This window comes from Wyeomyia smithii, chromosome 2 (genome assembly GCF_029784165.1).
Source record: "Wyeomyia smithii strain HCP4-BCI-WySm-NY-G18 chromosome 2, ASM2978416v1, whole genome shotgun sequence".
NCBI lineage: Eukaryota > Metazoa > Arthropoda > Insecta > Diptera > Culicidae > Wyeomyia > Wyeomyia smithii.
Genome location: NC_073695.1, coordinates 97,404,452 through 97,428,509, shown reverse-complemented (window position 1 = coordinate 97,428,509; position 24,058 = coordinate 97,404,452). Strand labels below are relative to the sequence as shown.

Sequence of the window (24,058 nt, the reverse complement as noted above, 5' to 3'; positions counted from 1 at the left end):
CGTGTTTCGATCCGTCTGTCCGTCTGTTATCGTATCGTCTACATGCTCTCGCCTTCATCGGGCTATCTCTTCCATCTGCTTCTACCGTTGATCATATCCGACCGACCGACATTCAGAAACGACCATTGCCCTCGTCCCGGACCTTAACATATATGCGTGAACGAACGAGAACTGAATCATGCGCCAATGGGTGATATTTTTTTTTCGAATCATACCCAACCCAAGAACAAGTTTCCATCGGTTCTCGACCTTCAATGAGTTGAAAATCATTCAATGTGTGTCACACTGCGGCAAAACGACATTCACAATTCCTCATTTGTCTGAGTAAGCATAGCACTGATAAAGGTTATCGCATCGGTTTTAAATTAATATTGATAATGCTGCTAGATTTGCGACTCATAAATTGGTTTCTGCTTACCGTGGTTCAAACGATGATCAGTAATTGCCACCTTCGACGTAGGTATAAGGTCGCCAGGTTATCCGTTTTAGTATGCAAAAGATGCAAAAAACTTTCTCAAAAATGTCACGAACTTGAACACTGGTTGGCTCTATTTCAAAACACTGAAGCAATGCAAAACACCGAATGTCTGCCTACTTCCGTTCAGCGTTTCACTACCCGAACCAGATTTTATAGACACACTTTTCTAAGATGTCACACAAACTTTTTGCAATGACAATGAACGACGAAATCACTGTGCGCAGGTTTTAAACGAATAGCGTGAACAAAAAAGAAATTTTCCAATACTCACAACACGGACAAACTAGCGAACGCCGCGTGGACGACTTTTTTTTGTTGATTGACTTGCGCAATGCGCAGAAACTTACGACCGTCGGTGGCAGGAGTTGAGAAATGAATGACACTGCGTTACTAGTGGGTATAACCGTTCCCGGCTTCAGGCGACTGCGAATGGCGCTCGGAGAGACTGTACGAGACAGTTGATGAGATTTTTTTGTGGGTAACATTTTTATTGTACACTAGCAGTTAGTATTATAGGTATGCGGGTGAGCAAGAGAGGACGATTTGTTTTATGTTGGCAGTTCAACCAAGGCGTAGCGTTGAGTGAACGAGGAGGAGGACTTGTTGCGTTACAGGAAGGGTTCCGCTTCCATCCAAGCGAGCTACGCTAATAACATTTAAACTGTCTGTACCTAGTGATAAACAAACTTAGCTAGTGTTTGTTATGAATGAACTACCTTTATATGAAAGCTCATAACCGTGTTATCACTATATTGTGATTGAATTTTTTCCAGTCAAAATGTTTCTCAACTTAATAATTTATAAAAAAAAAAATGAGTTCCGTCAAACTCAGGGAAGAGAATGGAGCTCCGTAGCCGCAAAGTTACAAAGTCCGCTTTGGTAAGCGGGTCTTCGTGGGTTCGAATCTTAGTAGAATCATTTGGTTGTCAAAGGACTTTAGCATGGCACGGGACCGTTATTATAAAAAAATGTACCAAAGAATCTGAGTACACCATTCGATTCGTTATGACGTCCAGAATCTCTGGTCAAAATTTCAAAATCATCGTACGGTACATTTTTGAGTAATGTCTTTTGGGAGGTCGTAAAGTACAAACAAGTTATATAAAAACGACGAAATACTTATTGTAAAGCACGTTTTTCAACCTTCATTTAATGCAATAACTTTCAAAATAGTTTCTACACATTCCAAGTATTATATTTCAAGACATTAGCAACTGGTGCAAAGATTTATCTGAAAATCCCACAGTGCACAGTGGTTTAAATTCGAAAAATCGTGCTCACTTCAGATTTGACTGTGAAAAATTGATTTTATGTACTCAATGTCTTCAGCAGAATTGTTTCATAGAACAAGGCCTTTCTTCTGGCGTTTTTGGTTTTTTGATCAATCCACCTAAAAGTTAGATAAAATGCGTGAGCGTATCACTCACTTCAATAGTGTTAGGGCTTTTTTTTATATACAAGGTTGCATATTCAATTTTGGGGTGCTTTTTCGCTGCGTGCCTATAGCTCGCTCCACAAGTACAATTTTGAGGAACAATGTATGACAAACCTGTAGTCCCAAAGTAGTACTACAAGTTTGTCGAATAGTGCAATGCTGTCACTCTTATACCTGAAGTGTGAGGGCCCATATTCAGTGCAATATTCAGCCAATATTCGCGGTGAATATTTTTATATTCACCGCGAATATTGGCTGAATATCCAACGAAAAAACGAAAAAATATGACAGCTGTCATTATTTTTTTAACCGAGCACTCAGTGATGCCGTTCTCGGCAATAAATTACCGAGACCCGGCAAAAAATTTAAGGTATGTAAATTTCATTATATTGTTGGTGTCCAGTTGAATTACACCTGTTTTCAGTACTTTAATTTAGTTTCCAAGTACCAAACATTATTGTGCTCTCAAAAAACATACCGAAGCTGCATTTGAATCTCTTTTATGTTTGTTAGCCTGTTGATATATTTTCCCTAATCTTCGAATGTTAGTGCTCTGTTTACGGTATTTTTTTTTAACAATTCTTTCCCTTCAATTTTAATGAAATATTTCTCAACGTCCAAATACAGTCCAATTCTAAAAAACGTCTGATTCTGGGCTAACAATTTGAAGTACATTTTTGCGTCCCACTTTTGACGTGGAACTACGTCTTTGTTTTCTATACTGGTATGCATTCTGTAAAATTGGAAATGAAACTGACAAATGTTGCGTCAGATTTTAAACGATAATAACAGCATAACCACATGATGGATAACAATAAACAATATGTTGTTGGATAGATAAAATGTTGAAATATTTTGTTACACGCTAGTTATCATTATTTTTGCATTGAAAAGCGGTAAAAATCGATAAAAATTGTCAAGGACAAGTTTACGCGAACCATGAACCAATCAAATTCCTAGCACAGACGACATGAATAGAAACCAACCATTCCCTGTGATATTCTCTATATCAATATCCAAAAAAAAAACAATTTCTAAACCGGCTATTAGAGCGTAATAAAAACTGATGTCTTGAAAGTAAACATGTTGGTAAAAGCAACAGTACCGTAGATAGAGTATATGTGGAGCAGAGCGCAGCTAGTTTCTCATCGTCTATGATTGCAGCGGGCACGACTTTTATTCGAGTGCAATCAAAACTGCAATGTTGCTACTGATGGTGATTGAAAGTTTATCTCATGAATGTGGTTACCATAAAAACCATAGATTACTCAACAAGAATTGAACATTTTTGCAACGGTTATATGTTATAAGATATTTTTATTGATTTTTATTTTCGATATTCACCAAATAATCATGACCGACATAATATCGAAAGAATAAGTTCCTAAAAAATACTAATTTATAGAAGAGTAAGAACCGGCGAGTGCTTGTGAATTTTTTGTCCGTTAAGTAAGATCTATCCAGTAACTTTTTTTTCATATTTGAACGTTAGATGATATTTCTTCATTTCTAAATTTAAAAATAATATAATATACTTATGTTAGCTGTCTTCGTGATACAGTGAATGTAATTGTTGGCAAATGAAACAAACTTGTGAAGCAAAACTTTAACTTCGTTGTAATTGTTAAATGTTGTTTGCACACAAAATAAACATAACAGGCACAATATCACCAAGTGCGAAAAAAGTTCATTCGAGCGTTATTAAACATATTTATGGAAAAATGAAAAGGAGGCTGAAAATTAAATTTTCTCTTCTTCGATTTTCTCACGTTTTTTTTTCGTTTTATCACGCTTTCTAAAAAAAACTTCAAATCTAGAATAATGTACTTTCAGTTGTAGCATGTGCATTTGAAACATCATTTTCACTTGTGCCTTGTGTCCTTGTATGTGTATAGTTTTATGAACTCAATTTATTTGATCAATTTTCTGAGGCAACCAAGTGTCATATCTGTTACAAATATTTTGTGTCATAATTTTGAGAAAAATTAACCGTGGAATACGTATTTCATTGACTTTGAAGTAAAAATTACGTATTATTATAGCAGTCGAGAAAAAAGATCTGATAACAACTCAAATAGCCCTAAAGTTTGGTTCTCATAGAGCGTGGATTTAAAAATCATAAAATCTAGCGGTTCCACAATTTTACATGAACAAGCATTAGACTCTGCTAGTTATGCTAAAGAATGGGCAGTACAAATCATCTTGATATTACATGTATAATAGCCGGGAGAAAGTCCGAGAAAATGCAATAGAGAAAAATATCATAAACTAACCTTTTCTTGTTTATTCGTTTTTATCTTGAACTTATACCCTCTTCAACCATGAAAGTGCATCATTTTACTCAAAATATCATAAATTTTAATTGAATCCAACACAAAAATTAAAGTTTTATCATTTCGCCAAAATAACGGTTTCGCCAAATTCACGGTAAATTTTGTTGACCGTGATAAAATCGAAAAAGCACTGTACCACTTTTTTAATAATTTCTAAGGCATTTCATCGTTTGGAAAAGGTATGGTGGATAACTCCTAATACCGAAGCAAGCTGCTCCATGAATTCTCATCGAGCAAACCCTTCAATTCAGCGTCTTCGAAGGTGTTTGGTCCTTCTTCATGCGAATAGTCGTCATCCAACCCAGTCACGGTACGTTGTTTCTCTTAGAGCGGAATTTCCCTAAACTTTTTTTTAACTCTCGATTCACTTCAGCCGCCGTTCTCTTTCCTTGAAAAAATGAGGAAAATAACACGTCCCGCAAATGACGATTACACTGGTTGACAAAAGCGAAAAAATGGTGCCCTGAAGCTCGATATAGTTGCCTTAAAGGAAAAAAAAATAACTTTTAAACGTTCACGTGAAATTTGGCCTCTGTCCATTGCAGAAATGCGCCATCTTATGTCAAAGTGTCGCATAGTGATTGCTCGTCCGGTTCGTCGCTTTAACGTTATGCTTACGAGAAAACTCATTTAAGTCTCTGAAAAAATGTTGGTGGCTAGAGGCACCGGAATTAGAAGGGGTAGTGAAAAACTAAAATTTTACTTTTTTACAACTGCTCTCACACTGGTGAGCATATCGACACTTGAATCGAGTTGAATCGAGCAGTGAATAGTATGTATGTGAGTAGTTTGCAAAAAAAATATTGTGGTGAAGTCTGAAGTATTTCTCCTGAGAGAAAATAAATCGAAGTGAGTTTTCTCACATGAAACAACATTACGTGCAATAACTGCACAACAGAGCTCCTGCAGTGAGTCTTTTGAGCATAAATAAAATGAGTGGAGCATCTTGAAACTGAAAAAAAATCCAGGAGTCTTTCTGCATCACATTCTTCTCCGAAAAATCTCAAGTTGTCTCTGTTGTATTATCTCGGCAGTGCGCACTGTGTAACGAGTGACAACTAAAAATTTGGATTTTTTTTTCTGCTGTCAAAATAAGGTGAGTAGACTAAATAAAAAACTGATTCATCTCTCATGAAGATATATTCATGATGAACGAGAGAAAAATATTGATTGTTTGTGAAAGGTCCGTTACCGGCCTCCCAAAGAAGCTTGCTTATTATGCCGGAACTAGAGTGTCGTACGGCCATCACGTCGTTTTTTTAATGCATATCTTGATTCTACTCAACCAACTGTTTGCAGCTAGTTCATCTCCAGTTATTTCCGCACCGAAGAAACTTATAACCTCCAAATAGGTCTTTGATTGGACGACACTATGGTAGATTTGTTAGGTTCCATATTTGGGGTACAAATGGAGTCGAATGATTGTTCCAGAACATTTGTGTTTTTTGAAGGAATGTGACAAAATTTTATTGCAGGAAATCATACAAAGTCGAAACCGGAAGATTTTCGCTTTCAAAACTTTTCGCCAAAATCGTTATACAGTTCATTGCGAACTGTACAATGCGCTTGCGGAATGATACTTGTTTGACGCCATTTTGAATAGGACTGGGCACGCACTAACAAAACAAAAATACTGTTATAAAGGGAAGAGAGAAAGAGTTTACAGTTCCTACATACTCTAATTTCTCTCTGAGTGTGTTTGTTGTGAGGTAAGAGAGTCTCAAAAAAAAATCCAAATTTTAAATTTTCACCCGTTACTTTCTTATTGCTTATTCTCACTAGAGTGATTAAACACTCGTGCGTCACTCGGTTGTAGTATAAGCAGAAAGTAGGGATGGGCGAACGGCTCACGAGCCGTTCATACACACCAAATTTTCATTGCTGGAAACCAGCAAAATTTTGCTGATTTTTGGTGTGCTGTGTTTCCAGCAATCTGTTCAGCAAAATGAAATTTTCTGATTATTCAGTAATACTCAATTGCATAAAAGTGACAGACCGTTTGCTACATGTTCAGTAAAACAAAATACAAATTGCTGGTTGTCAGCTATGACAATTTGCTGTACATTCAGCAAAGCATAAGTCAATTTACTGGTTAACCAGTTAGTTCAAGGGAACCATGTTTCCCTCAGGCACCAGCTTCCATCCGCCCATCGGATCATAGCCAAATTACTGTTGAACTAGAGATGTATGATTATCATTTCAACCTTTAAGTACATCTAGCCCAACAGTGACTTAGCTTTTCCCATATCTGCTATCAGGAGCTTAGAGATGATCCCAGCTGCATAGCGATTTGGCGCGTTTTACTAATGTCAGCTTGACGTAAAATATTTTTTCGCTGGATTCCAGCAAACATTCATTTACTGTTTTCTGTTCAGCAAATAGATTTGCTGGTTTTCAGTAAATTTATCAATGAAATACTGGTTTACAGCAAAAATAAAATTACTGAACGAAATTCACTGAAACTGAATTACAGTAAACTTTTGAAAAAAATGCTGTGATTCAGTAAACAAGTGATTTGCTGATACACTTTCAGCAATGTACTTTGCTGAACCATAAAGAGAATTTTTGGTGTGTATGAACCGGTTCTTAAAAAAGAGCGAAAGAACGAACGGCTCACGAAAAAGAGCAACGGTTCTTTGAGCCCACCGCGCGAACCCGAAGTTTACGAAGAAAACACGAGCTGTGAACGCTCGTGAATCATTGTGAACCATGAGCCGTTCATATGAGTCGGTTCAGAACGGTGAGTGAGCGGTTCAGAGCCGCTCTCGCAAAAGAGCCGTTTCGCCCACCCCTAGCAGAAAATGAGTAGTTTTTTTGCTGCGAGCGGCAGAAGTACAGAACAAAGTAGAAGAAAGACAAGTGGTGCACGAAATTGCTACATGCAGCGCTCATGCCAGAGAAGAACTACGCGATGAATTTTAATCCCGCTTTTTTCACATATTGCGGAGAATAACAAGCCTGAACAACCTCAGACTCCTTACTACACACCTAATTTATCTCGGCAAACTTCCCAACAGCTGATTGAGCTCGGCGAAGTTTTTAACGAATGTCAGCAATATATTTCGACGAACATTCAGCAAATATATCGATTTACCGTAAAACAGCAAGTATTGACGTTTCGTTTGCCGAAGTTCTTGAAAATTCTGCCGAGAACTTGTAGAACATTTCGCTGAGTTCATCAGCTGTTGAGTTCTCGGCAATAAAATCTAAGTGTGTATATACTCTTCTTACAAACCGAATTCTACAGTACCCCTTGTGACTTACTTCCTTACAAAAAATGTCTCCTTTATAATAAATGGTATAATAAAATATAATATTTTTCTTCAGAGAATTGTAACTATGCTGCGATATTGACTAGGAGAACGAGGTTTCTATAAGGCTTTTTTCTCTTGTCAATATAAGTTCTTCTTATAATAAAACTCACCAAAGGTTTAGCAGTAAGAGCCTTTTCAAGTGATTGTAATTGTGATGCAGTATTGGCATAAAGGAAGAGGTTTCGATAAGACTTCTTTCTCTTGACAATATAAATCCTTCTTATAGAAACCGGTCAGAGTAATATTAATCCTCTCCAGGGAATTGTAATTGGTGATACAGACCCAAGGAACGAGGTTTCGATAAGACTGCTTCTTTTTGACATAATATTTTCCTGACAGAATAAACCCGGCCAGAGAGGAAAGTTAGGGGATAGGGGTAAGACGGACAAGGTGGGTAAGACGGACCTGTGACTTGTTCTAACGCTTAGCGATTTTTTTTTGCAAAATTGCCCCGGTCACCTTTTCACCAAGTTAGTTGATGATTTTCGAACCACCATTCCAGTGTTTACATTTGTAAAATGTGCAAAAAATAACAAATTTTGAAAATATGCTACATCTAGGCAATATCACAATAGATTTAATATCTCTGGTTGCAGTGATGCGTCCATTCAACAAAAAAAAAAACAACCAACGTGAGTGCGCGTTTTTAGCCAACAAGAAGGATTTGGTACTTTACAGGACACTGGATATTCTCGTCTCGCTTAGATAACCCTTTGATAACTAATCGTTTGCTAATTGTTGCAAAAAGCACTTGTCCTTCTTATCCAGTAACAATCTCCAGCAATCGTTCTGGATTGTCAAGTTCAAAGCAAAGCAAAGCCTTGGTGCTACATTTCGATTCGGAGCTCGACTTTCTGTTTCTTATACACAGACTTCGCAGCCAACTGTTAAGTGTACAGGACAATTGCGGGGCTAGCGCTACGATCCTACTGACACTAACAGTACCTCCCGAGCCGACACTCGAACCAACGACAACTGGCTTGTTAGACCAGTATCGTACCTCAAGACCAACTGGGAAGTTGTCAGGTTCAAAACGTGCTCCAAAATCAGTATTCACTGATAAGCAGTACTTAACAACTAGCGGTAGACTGTAATCTAATTTTCGCACTTCATTATTTACTCTTGGATCAGTCAAAGCACACAATTACTTCTGCTGCCAAATTTATTCTTCTCACTATAACCTGTAGATAACAAGACTGTTTTCGTCAACGACATGTTACAAAATTCTTCCTAACATCCCAAATTATCCAGATGACCCCGATTAGAATTAAATTTATGTAACTCTACAGTAGGGTGGGGCTAATTTCAAAAATGTTCGCGGGACCTGTTTTCCCAGGCAAAAAGACCTCCTTGGGGTTCAATAAGCGACATGTAAAAAATTGGTTGAAGTTCATTAAGGTCTAGAGGTGGCGCAGAGGGCCTAAAGGTCAAATTTTAAACGGAAGCAATTTTAAAACAAAACATATGACTATATAGGTAAACAGGTGATTTTGCAACCCTTCAGGACGTAAATTTCGTCCGTTTTGTGTTAAATTCAACCGTTTTTGAGATATTCGCAATTTCAGTGTACACTCTTGCAATCTCGAGGTATGTGATTTTAAGTAAATGCACAAGGTGCCTGTATAAGTTAACACGTCATGTTCTCGAATATATTCTCGCAATAGACATCATTGTTCCTCCGAAAAGAGTGCAAAAGAAAAAGAAAAAGAATAGGAAAAGCGAAAATATGGAACGTCACAAATTTGAAATTTACTAGTTTCTTCAGATTAAATACAAGCAATACACGCATTCGACTTTCCTTAGTTTCCCTTTTTCCATTCTCTTTCTTTCTCTTTTGCACTCTTTTCGGAGGAACAATGATGTTTATTGCGAGAATATATTCGAGAACATGACGTGTTAACTGATACAGGCACCTTGTGCATTTACTTAAAATCACATACCCCGAGATTGCAAGAGTGTACACTGAAATTGCGAATATCTCAAAAACGGTTGAGTTTAACGCAAAACGGACGAAATTTACGGCCGCAGGGGTCACAAAATCACCTGTTTACCTATATAGTCATATGTTTTGTTTCAAAATTGCTTTCGTTTAAAATTTTACCTTTAGGCCCTCTGCGCCACCTCTAGACCTTAATAAAATTCAACCAATTTTTTGTATGTTGCTTATTGAACCCCAAGGAGGTCTTTTTGCCTGGGAAAACAGGTCCCACGAACATTTTTGAAAATAAGCCCCACCCTACTCTACAGCTTATTTAGACTCATTTGGATTTGCAAATAGTATCAATTTCAAGCGAACACTTTCTCTAGTTAATACTGAACTTTTCCGATCTCAAAAGGCAGCAAAAAAAAATTAACTATATCTCGACCTTCTTAGAATTGAGCTCAAATGTTGGTTACTGCATTCATGATATTTTTCTCAAGTGCGTAATCAAAATTGACGATTTTTTCCACTGAAACTTCATGCCAAATTTGATCATAATTACGACACAAAAAATACTTTTATGTTTTTTAAGAGGAAAAATATGGTAAAGTTTTTTTTTTAATTCATTCATTTCGAATTTGTTGGAATAATATTATCTCTCATTTTCCAATATTTGATGAGATTTTTTTTTATATTAAAAAGAGGAGAGATTCTACTATAAAAAATCGGTGAAAAAGGTTTGAGCTGTCCGCAGGTATGATTTTTATTTTTTTTTATAACTCTTTTTATTTTCAACACTTAGGTATTCTCGTTATAACTTACTTTTTTTGTCACTTTATCACGATATATAGAATTTTCGGTATTCCAATCATGTTTTCATTATAATAAATTTACTAGAATAGTGTCCTTTATTTACGTTTTGAACATGATCCAGTTTCTATTTCTATTTCATTTTTATATCCGAAGCTGCATGGAACTTTACAAGTTTCCATATTCAACAGGTAAATATAAAAAAATACATGCGTTTTACCGATCCCCGTGTTTGCGTTCGAAAAATTATTTACTCTATTTTTTTTATCAAAAGACTCCTCAATGTACAGTTAGATGTTCACATGTGTTTCATTGAGGCTTTGCGGTCGTAGACTTCGTCTGCATCAAATTTCTTTTCTAGTAAATTTTTATCTCGCAAAAATAACCAGTTGGTTTTTTTGAAAATGCTAATTTGCTTTATATTTTTTCCAAATTGCTGAGAATATTTCACAACACATTCATCCACTAACTTTGATTTTTTGTACAAAATTCTCACAACAACTCCAGAGAGTCAACCGGCGCACCTCTCCTTTGTGGTATTCCGGCGATCCCTGGCACAAAACATATTTCCTTCTGATAACCATCGGCGTTGCGACATCAACAAAGACCATTAATGAAAAATTGTATACTGATAACCACAACTTAGTATAGGTTTGTGTATCGGTACGACAGAGGCTGATGTCACAGTCAGTGCATCAGTCACGACAGGATCCAGCATGATCTGAACCGGAGATAGGATGCTGGTCTCGTATTACTTCCATAGTCATCCATCACATGTTGATGTCGTAAGGATTCTTATTGTTAGTAGGATCACTTGCCCTAAATTAACCCTTGATGCATTCTAATCGAGTGTGCAGACAAGCAATGTTTATTAACGTTGATTGATTCTGAAAACCGGGTATAAATTAGAATATAACGTGCAATTGCTATAATCAATATGCATGTGCCAATACCTCGCTCGAGCGAAGCTTACACCATTAACCTTTAATGAAGAGCATAGAATCAAGAGGAGAGCGTGCTCGAAGTGACTCGAGCGACAGTATTAATCAAAATTTTGTTTATTACTATTTTTAGATAGCGAACGCTTATTATAAAAAAAAAGCTTGCTTTCAAGAGGTATGCCTTGCATTCACATCGTGAAGTATAGTAGGTTCATTCTTTTTCAGAATGATTTTTGCCCAACTCATAAGCGAAAACATTTCGTTACAGAACGACCATGTTTTGCTTCAGTGCGTAAGCTCATTCATTATTTTGACTGGCATCAGCTGTTGACGGATGATGGCTAGCCGTCAGGGGCGGAGGCGGGCAATCAACGCAACGCGAGACATGCGCATCATTGGGCGGCGCTCTTGGCATCTCCACAACACTGTATTAGGTAAAGGTCACCCAGTATGGCATTGGTTCCAACCACTCCAGTAAGCATTGAGCATCCGTACCAGTTCCAGCATTCGACCAACAGGTTTGTAGTTAGCGGTTAATCAAGGCCAACACCAAAATCGAACAAACATTGCCAGTGTCTTCTATCAATAATAATCCCGGTCATTGACCGGTTTGATCGGCTGTGAATTTTGCTCTTTGAAGTGGTGTATGACGGATCAAAAAGGCAGTTTTCAATTAGTGCTTATCGAGTGTAATTAATCCACGGTAATTATGTAATCCTCTGCAATCCGGTCAAGCGTGAAAGTGAAAGTTAATGCAAGTTAGTAATTATGGTTGGTAAACGAAGTGTCCATTCGACACATATGTTATACTGTATGTGCTAGAGGTAGAGAATAACTGCTTAGTTATCAAAATTCATCAGATATACTTGCATACTTATGAACATTCATCAAACAATCATTTTTTTATCGATTGAATACATTAACATATTAAAATGAGAGAAGACCAAATTTGTCGGGTTGTAAGCTATAAAAACTGTTACAAAAAAGTGTCGTTTGCGAATCAGCGATTCCTAGCGAAATCAATCTTAAAATGTTGAAATATTTAACGAACGTTTTCGATTCTGATGAAACTTTTGTTGAGGTTATGTAAATTAAGGTTTATTTTTTTTGGCAGAATTTTGTAAAAATTGAAGTTATTGGAAATTGGAAATTGATACACTGAGAAACAATCACAACTTAATTTAAAAAGTTTTTTTTTTTGTTCACACAACATTTATTTGAACGGCACAATACAAATTAATGTTTTACGGAGCCAATTAAATCTAATGCCTTATGGTCAATTTTAAAAGTTGTAGCCTCACTAGTTTTAGGCAACTTTGTATAAAATCAAGAGATATTTTTTTATGTTTTGCCCAAAAATGACGACAAACAAATTAAAAAAGCTATTTTTATGAAAAACATCAATAACTTTGAGTAGAAATAATTACGTTCAAAAAAAATTTTGATGTGAAAATTTAAACAAAAAGAAATAGCTTAGCTTAGTTCTGACTGAACATATCAATGATTGCTACTCCGTGATAGGTCCGAGCCACTCAAGATTCACAATGAATCAACTGGAAGAACGACTGGGAATTCCTTCTCACTGTGCATCATTTATTGACCCGATTTTTTATAAATCAATAACGGCACCGGTCACGTCCTCACAGTCAGGTGAGGATATCGTCGGTTTCGTGCAACATCGGCACAATGCACAATTTTAATGTCCAACGATACGGTAAAGTTTTATTTCACAAAGACATGTTCCAAAATTCACCTGAGTTATAAACTGACGTGTTTCCAGAATTCAAATCGAAAACATCTTCCAAAGATTATAAAAAAGAGATTTTAACTTGCTCGTAGTTTTCGTGGTACTACGAATTTCGAGTTTCTCTTGGTACTACGAATTTCGAGTTGTGCCAGTGCCGCATGAATCCTACAATAAGGAAGGATTTTTTTTTCTCTGTGAGGATCACTGCGACCAGAGACATTTGATCTTTTGTGATATTGCCCAGGTGTTTTCTGTATTCCGCACTTCATATTATTGGCCAGTATCACTATTGAAGTAAATGATGCGCTTTTCATTTATATCCGTGCTTGTGTGTGAGATTTTACCCTTCCGTTTCAAGCTAACTGCTCTACAATACCAAGCCTCTTTCTAATCTTCCAATATCGCCAAGTTATAATTCCCTGGAGTGAGACTTCACCTAACGTTCCTGTCTGGCCAGGTTTATTCTAAGAGGGACTTATTATATCGAGAAGAAGGAGTCTTATCGAAACCTCGTTCCTCCTACCAACACCGCGTCACAATTACAATTCCCTGAAGAAGCACTCAATGCTTTACCGCTGGTCAGTTATATTAAAAGTAGAACTTTTTGTCTAGAGGAAGGAGTTTTATCGGAACCTCGTTCCTCCAGCCAAGATCGAGCCATAAACACAATTTCTTGAAGAGAATTATTATACGTTACTCAGACCAGCCTAATTATAAGAGGGACTTAATATTTTTTTGTTATGATGAAATTCAGCAGGAATGCTATAGAATTGAGCTTGAAGGAAGGGTAATAGAAAGCCTGAGAATAAACCCATGTTGAAGACCTTTGACAACCAAATGGCCTGATTGATTCAACTAAGATTCGAACGCACGACCACCCGCTTATCAAAGTGGACTCTGTAACCTTGCGGCTACAAAGCTCTCCTTGGGAAGGAATGTTAGAATGTAGTCTTTGCTTTGTTAGAGATCGAGTATTTGCTGCTCATAGCAAGTCCGTTTGCGTTTTTGTGCTGATGAGAAAACAGTAAATAAAAATCGTAACGCTTCGCGTAAAATTTAATAAAAATTTAAAATTTTTTTAATCAAGACCATCAGCAGAATTTGTTACTGCAATGGCAATCAAATCAACATCACCTCATCACCATCACCACATCAACATCATCAACATCGCGAGAAGCGCACAGAATCATTAAACGATTTTGTAGCGAGAAGCATATTACAATGCATATTACCCGCTAGTTTCTTCATCTAATATTAAATATAATATTTTTATCAAGTTGTGGAAACAGCTAAGAAATGAAATACGAAGGGTAGTAATGATTATGTTTTGATTGGATACTCTAACTTACAGTACGATGACACTGTTAACAAAAAAAACAGCTGAAATAATTGGTGGAAACCTTGGAGAAAACATCATACTATCAGCAAGATTCAGAAGAATAGAAACTATGCTAAACATAACATGTTTCATAATTTTTTTTTGACTGTGGAACTGATGATTTTTTCTATGGGACCGACTTGCTATTTTTTCCCCGAATAAAGTATTAAAAATTAAGTGTTTTATTGAAAGTAAATGTAAAAAGGTGATGATCCCACCAATAAAGACAAAATTGATAAAAATACAAATGGGACGGTCTCGCCACGGTGTGCCTCTGCATCCCTACAAAGACCACGAAAGGGAGGTCTTGTTAGTGGTGTGGGTTTTCGATCAGGATTCGCTTTGATAAGTGATATGACATGATTTAATTGGATTATTGTAACAATATAGATATGATCATGAACATATAATGTGACATTGTGACACAATAAAAATGGATTATTAGATACAATAAGATGAATTAGGGCATGTAAAGACGATCTCAGTTGGCTGCCTTCCATGGCTAAAATAAAATAGATGAACTTATATAAGAATTAATAAAAAGGAATTATATATTACAATAAGAAGTATTAGGGCACGTACAGAAGATCTGGGTTGACTGCCTTCCATAGGTGAAAATTTTCAATTTTTAACGTAGAAAACGCAAGGAAAAATAATAACAATTGATTAGAAAATATTTGGAAATCGTCCGTTATATTGTGTTTCCAAAAAAAAAGTGATGAACTGTTATGAGATTATTTCTCTAAATATATAATGTATAATATCTAAACTGCCGTTCTACGCATATTTGTCCCATGTTCCAAATCATGCAAACGAGAAAAACGATGTTGAAGTTTTACGATGTATTCACGCATTGCGCCAATGTGACAAATGCAGTCATGGGTTTTTAAACAATTTTACCTTGCAATAGACTGTTTCCAATAAATCTAGTTGGATGTTTCGCGGTTTAACACTCTTTTCCATAAAAATACCCACTGGGACAATAATGCCGAGAAATTTTACTTTCAATAGGTAATTTCTACGTATATCAGTCCCACCACGTGCATTCGATGTTTCCCAATACAAAGTTCGTTTTGGAAATACAAGGCTGTTTAATTTTTCACGAAAATGATCACGCGAATCGTGTTGTCTTTAAAAGCAGGTGATGATAGTCGAGATGAAAGTTTAGTTAATTGAATAAGTATCAGATGACTTACAATTACATAAGAGAATTGTTTTTTCAGATTGCCCATATTTGAACGTTGTTTGGCTTTTACCATTTTGGGTACACACAAAAGACAGTTCTTATAACTTTCAATTAGTATGAATCTCATGCGTTACTCTTCTTATGCTCGGAAACGAAAGGCATCAAGATAACAAACCAGCACACAAGGTTTAGATATTCCGAACAAAGATATGAACGAACCGCATTTAAATAATCAAGCAAAATGATTTTCGGTACCGAATTTCTGATACCCGTAATGCCAAACGTTGTAAGGAGAAGTTTTTATTGCTTTGTAGCACTTCCCAAGTTGTAAATATGGGAATTAGTGATTAGTGGGATCGATTAGAATAGAAAAAATCTAGTGGGACAAATATGTATAGAAAATCATAGATGGGACAAACAGATTTGGTATGGTTTTTCAAGACATTCGGAACAAACAATGTTATTTTTGGAAGTTTCTCAAAAATATACATAAAAATAGACTCAATGGTGATAAAAAACGAAAATCGACCAAAAGTAACATGGGACAACTATGCGTAGAACGGCAGTAAAGTTGTTGTTGTTCTCCTTTCTACGGCTGAAAAGGTGAATTGAAATAAGTTATTACAGCAACATTGCAGCACTTGTACAGACATGTCACTCCTTTCTAAAACTATTCACCGCATAAAGTTATCCAAACAAATCACGTTCACGCATCCACCACAACCACTAACGTTATCGGCAAAAAGTGGAAAAATCGAAGCACCGAGATGCGACAATTCACAGGTCGAGCAAAACAGAAACTACCCCACACGGTCATAGACCACTCTACGAGACGTTTCAGACCTCAATTCATGAACAAAACTCTAACAGAAAACATGGAACCGCTGTACAGTTCCACTGTAACAATGGAACCTAATTCCATAGCGCCTTTCACCTTCATCCTAGCTTAATAGTGTCTTCGGAACAATTGTTTGTTGTCGTGCCCGCATAATTTCAAATTATCAAAATTTATTTTTTACCATACTAAAAATAAAAAAACTAATTTTTTTGTGTAAAGAGATAGAGAAATTATTTATTTAAAAAAGTTGTAGAAAATTCAAAAATATGAAACTTTGTTGAACAAATGAATATCCTATCTTCATTCGGGAAAAAGTTATGAAGTATAATATTTGGAACTTACTTAAAATTTAGTTTTTTGTACTTAACTTTTGTTAGTTGCATTTGACACGGACTAAGGACTTTTTTTACAAAGTTATATAATATTTTAGCTTATTTTTTCGATAACTTCAAGGACATATAGGTTAAAAAGAAGCAAGTGGAATCATGATACCAATACTTTTCCTTGAAGTGAAGCTGAAGTACTATAAACTCTTGTTGGTTACATTTGACCCAATCCACTCATATTGAAGTACGGCGAGCATATGTTACAGTAGGTTTTCATATATTAAAAATACTAACTCTTTTGTGTTAAGACATAGAGGAATGTCATATAAACAAAGCTTTAGAACATTCAAAAATATGAAATTTTGCTGAACCATCAAAATTTTCTTCTTCATTGGGTAAAAAGTTACAGAGTATTTTGAATAAAAGTTAATCAAAAGTTAGTTTTTTGTACTTAACTTTTTGCCTTTCTCCTAGAAAGGTATAGCAATCACTGGAAAAACCAAAGGTATAAAAGTGGTCCCAATGGCCGAATGTCATATAACACTCGACCCATTTCGACGAACTGAGCATTTTCTGTATGTATAATTGTATGTGTGTATGTGTATATGTGTGTGTGCGTGTATGTGCAACTTTTTTTTCTCACTCACTTTTCTCAGAGATGGCTGAGCCGATTTTCATAAAATTAATTGCAAATGAAAGGGTCAGTTGCGCCATAGGTTGCAATTGAATTTCATTGTAATCGGATTTTTAGTTTAGAGGTTATGTATCAAAATGTAAAAATCACGAAACATCAATATCTCAGAAACCACACAACCGATTTCAATAAAACTGGTTTCAAATGATCGGGCTGTCTCCAGAACCCTTAACTTTTGAATTTCGTTATGATTGAACATATGGTTCAAAAGTTATGTAAAGAAAAGTTATCCTGAGGTTTTTTAAATTCACTCATTTTTCTCAGAGATGGCTGAACAAATGGAAGATCTAGTTGCCCCATAGGTTGCAATTGAATTTCATTGCAATCGGATTATAACTTCGTCCGTTGTTCATAAAAATGTGAAATCACATAATGAAAGTAAACATATTGACTTTTTCCTAACGATCACTGGCTAATTAAAAGGTGGAAAAGTGATCCAAACGGCCGAATGTCATATACTACTCGACTCAGTTCGACGAATCGAGCATTTTCTGCATATAAGCATGTATAGGTGTTTATGTTTGTGTGTGCGTGTGTACGTGTGTATGTGCACCTTTTTTCGCATTCACTTTTCTCAGAGATAGTCTGACCGAACCGATTTCAATGAAATCAATTGCAAAAGGAAGGTCTAGTTGCCCTGTGAGACCCTATTGAATATTATTGTAATCTGATTTCTAGTTTAGAGGTTATGTATCAAAATATAAAAATCACGAAACATCAATATCTCAGAAACTACACAACTGATTTGAATTTATTTCAAATGAACCGGCTACCTTAAAAACCCTTAACTTTTGAATTTTATGAAGATTGAACTTGTGGTTCAGAAGTTATGGAAAGAAACGTGTTCTGGAGACTATTTAATCTCACTCATGTTTCTCAGAGATGGCTGGCCCGATTTTTATAAAATCAGTGTCATAAGACCTTAATGATTTTTTTTTACAAACGGATTATTACTTTGCCTGTTATGTTTAAAAATGTGAAATCCAGCTATTAAAAGAAACATATTCCGAAGACAACTTGGACTTACTCACTTTTCTCAGAGATGGTTGACCCGATTTCCACAGAATTAGTATCAAATGAAAGGTCTAGCTGCCTCATAACACCCTATTGAATTTTGCTGTAATCAGACTGTTACTTCGTCTGTAATGTATCGAAATGTGAAAATCACGAAACTTCATCATCTTAGAAACTACACAACCGATTTGAACAATATTGATATCAGATGAACGGGCTAGTTAAGGGTTAACTGATGAATTATGATTGAACACGTGGTTTCAAAGTTTGGCTGCCCTATACGTTACCTTTTCATTTGATTGTAATCTAACTTAAGCAATCGTTATGTTTTAATTTGTAAAACAACGAAAGTCTATTATCTCAAGTATAACACGACTTATTTGAACATAACTAGTGTCATACAAACGAGTCATCTCTCAAACTTACAATTTTTTTTTTCTGTATGGACTTCCTCACTGCGACCAGAATCGTAGATCTATTGTGAGATATGCCCGGGTGTCTGCTGTATCCCGCACTTCTGTTAATAGCAATACCGCTATTGAGAAGTGGCATGTTTAAATGTGTGTAAATGTGATACTCTTCCTTACACGCTCACTGCTCTACTATACCGATACTCGTTTCTCTTGCCAAATATCACCAATTATAATTCCCTGGAGATTCGTCGTGTGTCCTTCTGGCCAGTTTTATTGATGAGAGGGACTTATTTTTTGTTAAGAGGAAGTCACGCAAAGGTATTGTAGATTTCAGCGTAAAGGAAGGGTAACTGGTGGGGAGCCTGAGAATAAACCCAAGCTTAAGTCCTTTTTGACATCGGATGGCCTGGTTCTACTAAGATTCGAACCCACGACCATTCGCTTGACAAAGCGGACTCTGTAACCTTGCGGCTACGCAGCTCCCCTAAACTTACAAATAACAAACTTTATAACAATATGATATGCTGTTCAAAAGTTCTGGAAAGAAAAGAAATTCAAAGACTATTCAACACTTTACCTGCTTTGATCAATATATATGGCCTCAACATGATTTAAATGTGGTATCGTACTATTTGAACGTTCCCGGTATCGCTCGTGATTAAATTGTTCGAAATTGAGAGTCATTTATTTCGCTATTTCTTAAGCACTAACATTACGTCAAATTTCATATTTCATACTTTATTTACAACATCAATATTTTAGAACCCAAAAAGTGAATAAACCTTCATTGGATTTAAGCATTCATGTAAATCTTTTTTTACAAATAATAAGTTTGAATGAGAAAGGCTGAGTCTGACCGCTAGGTGGATTAATTTAGGTTTTTACACAACATTTATTTGACACGGCACAATACAAATTAATGTTTTACGGAGCCAATTAAATATATAGGCTTATGGTCTAAAATATCTTATAAGCTAAAGGCAAATTTTTTATTCTCGCTGCCGACTCCAAGCTGAAACTAAATCTAATACTAAAACTAACATGTTTTTTTTATCCGAGATTCGTTTCGCTGTTAAATGGGCACCTTGATGCTTTTCAAATAGCTATAAACATGTAGCATGTATGGTAAGTTTCGCTGAGCGAGGATATCACAAACTGGCACATAGGGCTGTATTCCTCGGGCCCTGAGGGTATCCAAAAGTAGATATCTGGCGCCGCGGAATTCAGCACACACCCAAACCACGTGTTCAATGTCTTGATCCCCAATCCACAAACGCAATGATAAGACCCGTAGTGGTTGGACATAATCCGAGACATCATGCGACGAAATCTAGTTCTACATCCAACCCCCGAAACCAAGGTTTGGTGGAAACCTTGGGGATGATGCTGTGTAGCCACCTCCCCAGTTCTCTCTTATCCCACGAGGCCTGCCAGTTGATAAGCGTATTCTGGGGTGAAAATTTTAAAAATTCATTGTAGGCAATTGGTCTGTTGTAAATATTATCGTTTGTTGCGCCCAACTTAGCCAAAGTGTCCGCTTTCTCATTGCCCGGAATGGAACAATGAGAAGGGACCCACACTAAGGTAATCTGAGAAGATTTTTCGGATAAAGCACTTGTATGTAACTTTTGTTAGTTATATTATACAAGAAAACGTTGTTCTAAAGAAGCATATTGGCATACAAAACACACGTTTTTGTTGAATACCACACATCTCCAGAATATTTTCTTACAAAGCTACAGTATATTTGAGCTTATTTTTTCGAAAATTTTAAGAACGTATACGGTAAAAAGTCTCCCAGCCGGTCTCGAGATACGATGCTGGCCTAACAAACCGGTCATCGTATGTTCGAGTCCCGGCTCGGAAGAGACTGTTAGTGTCAGTGGGATCGTAGCGCTAGCCTCGCAGTTGTCCTGTACACTTAACAGACGGCTACGAAGTCTAAGTAAAACAGAAGGTCGAGTTCCGATACGGAATGTAGCACCGAGGCTTAGCTTTGCTTTGTTTTATAAGGTAAAAATCACAGGAAGGTTGTATGCAAAGCCACGACCGCAAGGTTGAAGTAGAATACTTTTACAAGAAAGATAACTCGGCTGCTTGCGTGTCAGTCATTTTTTCTAGTGAATAAACGTTGACCGTTCATTGGCAGTATTGTAGTTTCTTTTTGTTTGATATTTTGAATAAAGTTTATTGAATATTTTTAAATTTTGTGCAAATGAGAAGTTGAAGTGCTGCCGAATTGTAATATGCATATTTAATACGACATCATTAAACGGGAACGGAACAAAGGCTACGGTTATACAGAACGCGAATGATGGCGCGATGCGATTCGCCTTACCGTGGTGAAATGTACATTTTTTCTTAAGGCGAAGTAGAGCTATACATTTCAACACATTTCGTCTTGACGAATCGCATCGCGCCGTTATTTGCGTTCTGCATAACCGTAGCCAAACACTAAGCGACGCACGTAACACGTAATAATAATCAGAGTATGCATGTAGATGAAGATAATTAACTTTGGATTATAGCGCAAAACGAGAAAATATCAACTCTTCAAATATTCATTTTTGTTCTTCAAATTTTTATTGTTCAATTTAATATCCGATGAAATGTTTGTTTGTTATCTGATGAAGTTCTTATATAGCAGGGGCGACTCGTCCATAGGTACAACCTGTGCAATGCACATGGGGACGTCAGGCAAAAAAATGAATCTAAAATCCAAATTCATGTTCTTATTTTCTTATTTTTCAGTTTTATTCTTAAATAGTAACAAAGGGAATTTGTTATTTATTTGTTGGGAATTACTTGCTTTTTTTCGCGGATAAAATTGTAGTTACTTCCCAGAGTTTCTAGTTGAACAGGTAGGTTCAACAGCCACGAGTCGCCCCTGTTGTATAGGCAAAATGATGCAATCCCAATTTACTAGGTCCATAACTCTGCCGACCGTGCTTGGGAAAGCAATCGTATAACCACCAATCATAGGTCGAATTTTGTGTTTTGACAAGGCTTAAGGATTTTCAATAGTACAATAGTTCGAATAATAAATTTACAATTATCTTATTTTGGGAAGAATCTTAGAAAATTTTCCAATCTATTACTGCAAGAACGAAGGAAATCTATTGAATACTAACCGATTTATTAGCATTTGAAATTGGACATATTTTTCACTTTTTTCGGTTTTAGATTTTCATTTCACATCCCTATGTAGCCGAACTTCCTTTGAGAAGTATTCTACTTCAAAAGTACAGTCGAATCCCTTTATAGCGACATCGCAAGGGACTGTCGTTATAGCGATATGTCGCAATAACTAATACGAAGAATTTGTGTATATGTAGAACAGAAGGTACTGTTGAGAATGTCGTTATAGATTTAGCAATGTCGTTATAGAGAGTACTATTGTCGCAATAAAGAATGACAAGTATGAGTTTTGGTATGCCGTTATAGAGGAAGGTCGTAATAGTGAAATGTCGCAACAAAACGAAGAATTTTAGTATAAAACTGAGACCGTTAACGAAATCCTTTGTTGGCGAATACCAGGCTGGTTTTCCAGGCCTTTCAAGTGGGAAGCTGCGTGATTGGGACTTGTCATTAACTCTACCAAAACAAAATACATGGTAGCTGGTAGGGAGCGTGGGAGGTCCCGTAGTGTTGGTGCTGAGGTGGAGATAGATATGGAACGATTTTAAGAGGTTGTTGAATTCGTGCATCTCGGTACGCCTGTGACATGTGACAACGATATGAGCCGTGATGTGAAACGACGAGTTGCAGCTGCAAACAGGGCCTTCTACGGACTACGTAACCAGCTGAGGTCCCGTAGTTTGCAAACTAGCACAAAACTAGCGCTGTATAGGACGCTGATACTCCCGATGACCCTTTACGGACATGAAACATGGACGCTGAAGGAAGCCGATCGACGAGTGCTCGGAGTTTTTGAACGTAGGTTCTGCGGTCGATACTTGGCGGTATATTAGAATAAATATGAACAAAAAGAAATAGAGCAAAAATGTGTTTTTTCAATCTAAATCGGCTGTTTTCAAAGATAAAGCAAAACCTAATTTTCTGCAGAGCTACCTAAAATTAGCAGGGCTACAGCATTGTAGAACTATTTTGTCTCTTATCTACAAAGATACAAGAGTTAGATCCTTGAATTCATCGAAATTTTGAACCACCCTAATTTTTGATAATGTTTTAATAGGAGCATCATCCATCATCATATAAAATAACCTTGTGAAAAAAAATTTTTCCAGAAAATTGCGTTCGGCCTCTAGATCCAAATTTTCGAGTTTCTGGACTGTTTTGCAATGAACAATTTTGAATTAAAATATGATCCCAATTAGTGGTTCATAGATATGAATCCATCGCCGAATCAAATATCGTGCTCTGTCCCATTTTGAGAAGTATGTTATTCAAACTTTGAGAATTGAAGTTCAAACTGAACTTAAGTTTTTATTTGTTGCTGCTGCATATTTACCATTGCTTATTTTTTCTATAATTGGTGATTTTAACTCTAAATATCCATCATGGAAGAATTCTCTTTATAATTCCAATAGCAAAACTTTTTTCAGTGATTGTACTTCAGGATATCATTTTATTTCATATCCTAATAGTCCTACATGTTTTTTTGCAACAAATCTATCTACGATCAGTTTGAGAGTGTTCATATTCCAAATTTAAATTTTGTAAGTACAATTGAATATAAAGTACTACGTCAATATAATTTTAATTACTTCCGATAATTTTTACCTGTATTGTATTTTCGTTTCATATGCAGTCGATTGCAGAAAGATATTTGCTCTACATGCTTGCAAAAATGGAAAATTTAATTGCTTCTATAACCACAGAGAACAGACGTTCATCTTATTTTCAAAAGATGTGTAAAAACTTGCAACCGTCGTTTAACCAAGAGTGGTAATGCTCCCGCTATGTGGCGCTCGCGTCAATGACAAACTAAGCACTAATATCGATAAAATATCGATACGGCACCCTTTTGATTCAAATTTTTACACACGATTTTTAAATTTTTTTTTATGAACATGAATATCTATGCTATAACTCAATTGATTTTTTTTTCGCACACAACTAGAGCTTCTTCCCTCAAGTCAAACAATAATCATGTTATTAAGATGAATCGGGTTATTTTAAATTGACCTGAGAAGGTTAAATACTTGGGACTAATTTGTGATGAAAAACTTATTTTCAAAGAGCACATTGAGAGCATACAAGTAAAGTA

The 24,058-nt window shown here is 36.2% G+C and overlaps 2 protein-coding genes across 4 annotated transcripts in view; one reads left to right on the top strand and one right to left on the bottom strand.

Annotated features, from left to right (window-relative positions):
* The window catches only part of LOC129723837 (putative phospholipase B-like lamina ancestor), a 48,586-nt gene extending 47,718 nt beyond the window's left edge, over positions 1-868 (bottom strand). Inside the window, exon 1 of the mRNA XM_055678296.1 lies at positions 419-868. The gene's annotated coding sequence lies outside the window, so the exon portion shown is untranslated. The remainder of the gene's footprint in view (positions 1-418) is intronic.
* Positions 869-11,669: 10,801 nt separating this feature from the next.
* Positions 11,670-24,058, top strand: part of LOC129721249 (glycerol-3-phosphate phosphatase-like) — a 27,120-nt gene continuing 14,731 nt past the window's right edge. The window contains exon 1 of one of the 3 annotated variants that reach the window (XM_055673580.1): positions 11,670-11,750. The gene's annotated coding sequence lies outside the window, so the exon portion shown is untranslated. Of the gene's footprint in view, positions 11,936-11,986; positions 12,004-24,058 lie in introns of those variants that run through there. The other 2 variants (XM_055673582.1, XM_055673581.1) reach the window with 2 other exon arrangements.